Genomic DNA, 6685 nt, shown 5'->3' on the forward strand with positions numbered 1-6685 from the left:
GATCACACAAGGTTTGAACTAGACTAAAAACAAGGAACACAAATGAACTAAGAAAATACACAATGAAAATGTTAAATAACAGAAAAAAATAGAAATACACTGCAGGCAAACAAACATAAGAAATACTTGGAGAAGGACGTATGTTAAATAACAACCTCATCCTGCCAATGGGAGGTGGACTGATTGGCTAATTGAACCCACTGATGATACAAAAAAAGAAAAAAAGGCACAGGCAATAATGAATAGCTACAAAATCTTACAAAAATAATCATCCTTCCATTTAAAAAAAATCCAATTCAGGGTCACCAGCAGGGTACTGGAACCAGCTGATACATGGTGAGAAGCAAGGTACATGTAAACTACATGTCCTGGCACTGTGGCAGGATACCAGAGTATCTCCAGGCATGGATAGAACATGTAAATGCCACACAAATGCCTTCTTGCTGTGAGGCACCAGTGCTAACCACTCCGCCACTGTGCCACCCCAAAGGAAATAACTTCAGCAATGAACACAACACAAATGCCCAAACACTAAAAGATCTTACTAAGGTCATGTCTATCCATTCATCCATCGTCTAAAAAGCCCAATACTCTGAGGTTTTTTAATCCCTAAAATCAAGAATCAGTTTTAGTTTGAAAACTCTTTGAGCATTTTTAGTTTGGACAGATAGAAACTGCTGGAAATTATGACACAGTCTCAGACTGAGAACTGCAGAATGACTCCTGTCCAAACTCATAAACAAATGTTTTTGTGTTACATACCTCTAGCATCTCCCCATTAAGAGCAAGGTGTCCTGTGGTGCCAGTGTTCTGACTGATGGCCACAACAATATAGGGAGCAGAGAGGTAAGAGGCTTAGAAAACCACATTAGAAGTTTAGAGGGCAGATTTCTCTAAACTTCAGTTTCAGGTTTGCCAAACTGGTTTGGATCCCAGTGGGATCTTTGTGTTTCTGAACTTTGGCTGTTTTTGGTAACTCGATGTTTAGGTTTAGGTAAAGATTGTGGTAAAACGGGTTACTACACAATAGCCCTGAACTTGCAGCATGGACACTACATCTGTAGCTAAAGGATAAAAACCAGATTTCTAATAAGGTGAAAAAGCTGGTGATGTGCATTCATTCACTACCCTGCTAATCTCTGTTTCCCCCCATTAGTTTCTTTTTCTTTGCAGCAGCTTAGTTAAATACCATTTACGTCTTATTCATTCCATCAGCACTCATGGAGTAGTTATGATGGTAATTGAAATTGTTGTGGAAATCTTTCTTGGTAAAGGGATATTTGAAATAAGAACCTGTAATATACCATGTTAAATCAGGGGTTAACTAAACAGCAGGAATGAGGCAGAGCTTGTGACAAAAGTCCACAATAACAGTTTAAATTAACTGTGTGGGGTCACAGAGATAAGGAGCCCCCATAGCTAACAAGGTGACAAAGGTGGGCAGACGAGAGTCCGAACAGTTCAGGGATTTGATAAAAAGCAGTAGGACAGGGGCAGTAGGTCACCCAAAAAAGATCCGACGTATTAGCAGGAAACTGTTGGTACAAAAAGGATCACGGCTGTTTACTAGGTGAGTAATAATGTTCTGTTCCAGAAGTCAGGATTTCCCAGTCAAAATTTTCAACTTCCTTAAGTTCAACTTCCACCCTGAAAAGTGAAGTCAGCCCCACCAACCATAACTTTGCAATCCAAGATGGAGGTGGCAGATGTAAACAGTAGTAAAACTTTAAAACATGTAATCAGTGAAGCAACTGTTGTGTATTTGTGACTCACTAAATAAGCCACATGCAGACCAGGTTCTATCCATGAACGTGCTGCAGCAATGTTTCTAAGAGCAGAAAAACAAGCATCGTGCTGTATTTCTGGAGATGCATGAATTGGTCTACCTTGCCAAGGAGAAAAACATGACCTGTTTTTCCTTGCTTTTCCAACTTTACCACTGAAATGTTCCCAACTCTGACGTGACGTCACCCCCAGCTCTGACATCATTTGAGGTAAATGTAATTGATGTGACAAAGTTGTTAGCAGGAAACAGAAACAAAGGCAGGAAGAACAACCGAAAATAAAGTGACTCATTTAAAATGTAAGAGAAGAGGAAATCATTATTTAGAGACAGTCTGGGTCTGTCCCACCGCTAACATAGACTCCACTGATTCACAATTCCCCTAACTCTTGACTGTTTTCTGGAAGAAAGCAAAGGCCTCCATCCTTGTGCAAGCATGGATAATGAAGGACAGGTACTGCAGGACGGCTAAAATGTGCAGGAGTTAAACAAACCATTGCACAGGAGTGGTAAGTAGTGATAAAGCCTTCTGAATGTGTGCTAAAATGCTCATCTGAAGAACTCATTCGTACGGATGCAGCCAAACACAATAGCCAGTTCAAGGAAGACACATGCTACTGTGTAAACACTAACTGAGATGAGGGGGAAGAGAGTAAAACAAAGATATGGGGGCAGGCAGTAAAAACAAAAACCGTAACAGTGAGGGGGATGGTATCTGTGAGAGAAAAAAAAGACTGAAGGAGAAATGTTTTTGTCCTTTGAACAGTTCAGTTTCAGACATTAGGAATGCATGCTGCAATAACAGTGTGTGCTCAAGGATTTCCTTCTGTTTACATAAGTTTTTCTGCTCATGTGAGCCAACAGTTTCTTCATGATTCACCATTCTCCAGCAGACAAACCTTGAATCTGTAAAAGCGTCAAAGCACAGAGCTCACTACTTCTGTTAAAGTAAGCCGCTGATAAAATTCTTCTGTTGTGCATGTCTTTATCTGTGCCCAGATATTCGTCTGAGTTCTTATGTCTTCATACTTTTATTGTATGCGTTATCTAATTTACAACCTTTACAGGTACAGTGTAATTATTATTTCCCAGTCAAAATTTTCAACTTCCTTAAGTTCAACTTCCACCCTGAAAAGCAAAGTCAGCCCCACCAACCCTAACTTTGCAATCCAAGATGGAGGTGGCAGATGTAAACAGTAGTAAAACTTTAAAACATGTAATCAGTGAAGCAACTGTTGTGTATTTGTGACTCACTATATAAGCCACATGCAGACCAGGTTCTATCCATGAAAGTGCTGCAGCAATGTTTCTAAGAGCAGAAAAACAAGCATCGTGCTGTATTTCTGGAGATGGATGAATTGGTCTACCTTGCCTAAGTGACAGTGGAAAAGAAAAATTCCCTTTTAATGGGAAGAAATCTCGAGCAGAATCAGGCTCAGGGAGGGGCAGCTATCCTCTGCGACTGGCTGGGGGTGAGGGGAAGGAGACAAGACAAAGCACATGCTGTGGAAGAGAGCCAGAGATCAATAATAACTAATGATTAAATGCAGAGAGGTGTTAAAAAAAACCATAGTGAGTGAAAAAAGGTGAGTGAAGAAGAAACACTATGCATCATGGGAACCCTCCAACAACTTATGCCTGTTGCACCGTAACTCATGTGTGAATTATGTTCCTGCTGGAAGATGTGTAACTACAAGTCAGGTCGACCCACAGCACAACGAGAAAATGAGTTTCTGGTTATCATGTGAGTTAGGATTAAGATGTCCCGCAGTAGTCTAAATCAAGCTTCAGGGAGGATTCACAGTCGCCTGATCCAGCCTTAGCTATATGCTTTATCAAAAAGTGAAGTTTTGAGCATGCTCTTAAAAGCAGAGAGGGTGTCTGTCACCTGAACCCAAACTGGGACTTTATTCCTGAAAGCGACTGATAGTGAAGTACTCTATTCAGGTGATATGGTAATATGACAGGATGGGGCCTGATTATTCAGGACGTTGTAAAATTCTATTCTGGGTTTAACAGGGAGCCAATGAAGAGAAGCCAGTTTGCAAAAAATACACACTCTCTCTTAGTCCCTGTCAGTGATGTTTCTGCAGCATTTAGGATCAATTAAAGGCTTTTCAAAGGAGTTTTTTGGACAGCTTGAATTACATTAGTCCAGCCTAGAAGTAATAAATGCATTAACTAGTTTTTCAGCATCACTCTGAGACAGGATGTTTCTAATTTTAAAGATATTGCACAAATGCAAGAAAGCAGACCTACATATGTTTAATATGCACAACTCCAACACAACTCCAACATTCCAACATTCGTGTTACTGGAGGCCAAGGTGATCATGTTTTATGGATCCTAACATTTGTGAGTACGGCACCTTTAAAGCAACGAGCACAACCTGTTGTCAAGGGCAACAAGACAGCATATAAAAGGTATTAAAATAAAAAAAAACAAAAATTACATTTCACTTCAGGCTATAAGCTAAATCTGCCCCCATGTTTTCACTCACAGCTCGTCACATACTGACACGTGGAAGGAACCCGATCGCATTTTAAAACAATGTGTAGCAACTTAAGCATCAGCTTTTTCCCCACTCATTCCTTAATCCACCTTTTCTGTTGCTGGTTGTTTAGGTCAGCCATTGAATTGGGTGTTAAATTTCATGGTCATGTTTAAGCATTACAACGGCGTGGTTAGATGGGATAGGAGGTGAGGAGCTGCGGGTCAGAATGGGTTGGATCTGTGTGACATTTGGACAGACATCACCTTGATAGTTTAAACCTACCCAAACGTGGACATCTTAGCCTGAGCATACACAAAATGTGATCGATGGGGCGTTTATGCTCGATTTGATTTCGTCATTTCTCGTACAAACAGTACACAAAGTGCGTCATTGTCAATAAAAACCAGGTGTTCTGTTCTGTTTGTGTCTGTGTCTCAAATCAAGCCTGCCTTGAACCAACAAGTAGTGACGTTTCTGTGTTTTTAGATTATTTAACCCCTTACCCACTGAAGGCCTCTGTCCTGGGTTCAAGCTATATCTGTTAAATGTGCCATGACGACTGACTTAAGTGGATGAAGAATGTTGTGTTTAAATTATGTTTCATCAAAGATCTTGCAGTTGTGGTTGAGACTTTTAACAACAGGTGCAGTAATATCAACATCCATTCACTCAGAGTTGAAAAGAGGATAGATGTAAAACTGTCAATATCTGCTTTTCAGATTTTACCCTGGTCTGGTGATGAGGATTTCACGTTTCTGCTCCAGAAGTTGCCGTTAAATATGAGAAAGTTTCTTTGGTGGGAATGTCAAAACAATAGCCTTAGACTTTAAGGGTTAAATTGGAGTTTGGGTCTGTCATCTCATCCACACTAGTGCTGGACTCCCTCACCTTTGTCCCGCAGATAGTGTAATTTTTAAAGACCCTCTTACCTTTGTCCCACTAACCTTTATCCCAGTTTTGCCTCCCACAGTTTTACCCTTTTTTTGGCTATAGGGAAAACAAAAGCCCTGTGATGGCTTGGTGACCTGTTCAGGGTGTACTTCACCTCTCACCCAGTGGGATGGGTTCCAGCTCTGTTTAACAATTATTGGTAAGGGCACAGGCAGAGCAGCTGATTTTACAAAGGAATATAAGAAGAATATGAAGCTGTTAGGTGAACAATAGGGAGTAAAAAGCAACACTGAAAGCAACACAGCTGCAGACTACAGACAAATCGGGTGAGGTCAGTGTGTGCTGATTTTACACCCACTGAACTCTAATCTAGAACATTAGCTGGTCTGGAGCAAGTTAGCTCTGTACCATAAATTATTGACTTACTGCATTACAACTGCATTCACAGTAGAAAACACAAACACAGAAAAGCATAAGGAACAGGTGAAAAAAAGGAAGATGGACAAAAAGAAGCAAAACCCAAAATAAAACTGTCAGTATTAATACTTTATTTGGACACATTAAAAAGGAGATATACAGTAAAATAAGAGATTTTGCTGAGGCAGGTAAACCAAAGTTAAACTCTTTAATCAATTACTTGAGGTTAGAGTGTCATTGTACAAATGTTGGGTCATCTGCAGAGATTTCTGGGGAAGACTTCAAGGAGTGGATCCCTGTATCCAATAGCATCTGCAATATTTGTTTTATCTTTACCATGATTTAAATCTTAATTTCCAAGGACATTTATTAGAAAACATCATTTTAAGATTTCATTCTAGCTAGTTTGCAGGCTATGAAGTTCACAAGAGAATCAGACTGTGAAAAAAAAAAAAAACAGCTAAAGAAAAAAGTGTGATCCTGTCAGCTTTTATCACAGAAGTTTAGTTGATTATCTGGCGAGGACTGAATGACCAGGCTATGTGCTGCAGATGGTGTACTAAATGATGACCCAGAGGTTTGCAAGTGAGCTGAAACTGGAGAGGGTCATGTCTTTGGGGATCTACACACAAACAAAGGCAAGTAAACACAAACAGAGAGGGAGCTGGGTAAAAAGACTCACAAAGCACAGCCGGGCCACAGTGTAGGCATGCATGAGGCAGATAAGGAAACAATAAGAAGCGTCATTATCTCAAAAACTACCCCAGCTCTTTCTAAATACCTTAAAAGTTGCTGTTATCAGTATGGATCCCAAATAAACCTTAGCCCTGTGAACTCATAATGCCTCCAATATTAAGCGTAACTCCTTGTGATAGAATTCTAAAGCATTCCCAGAAATATGATGTTTTCTAGGAATTTCCCTATAAAGTTACGACTAGATCCTGGCAAAGATGGTATTTACGAAAGTCCTTTAGCCTTAAAAGATCTCCTAAGGTAAAAAACAATGTTGGGAGTGCAGAGGACTTTTATGAGGTACTGAAACTCACCAGTATGATACTCTGCCACATTTTCTCTCCAAATGAGGAAATAGAAAATACATA

The sequence above is a fragment of the Oreochromis aureus genome, linkage group 20 (genome assembly GCF_013358895.1).
Source record: "Oreochromis aureus strain Israel breed Guangdong linkage group 20, ZZ_aureus, whole genome shotgun sequence".
Lineage (NCBI taxonomy): Eukaryota > Metazoa > Chordata > Actinopteri > Cichliformes > Cichlidae > Oreochromis > Oreochromis aureus.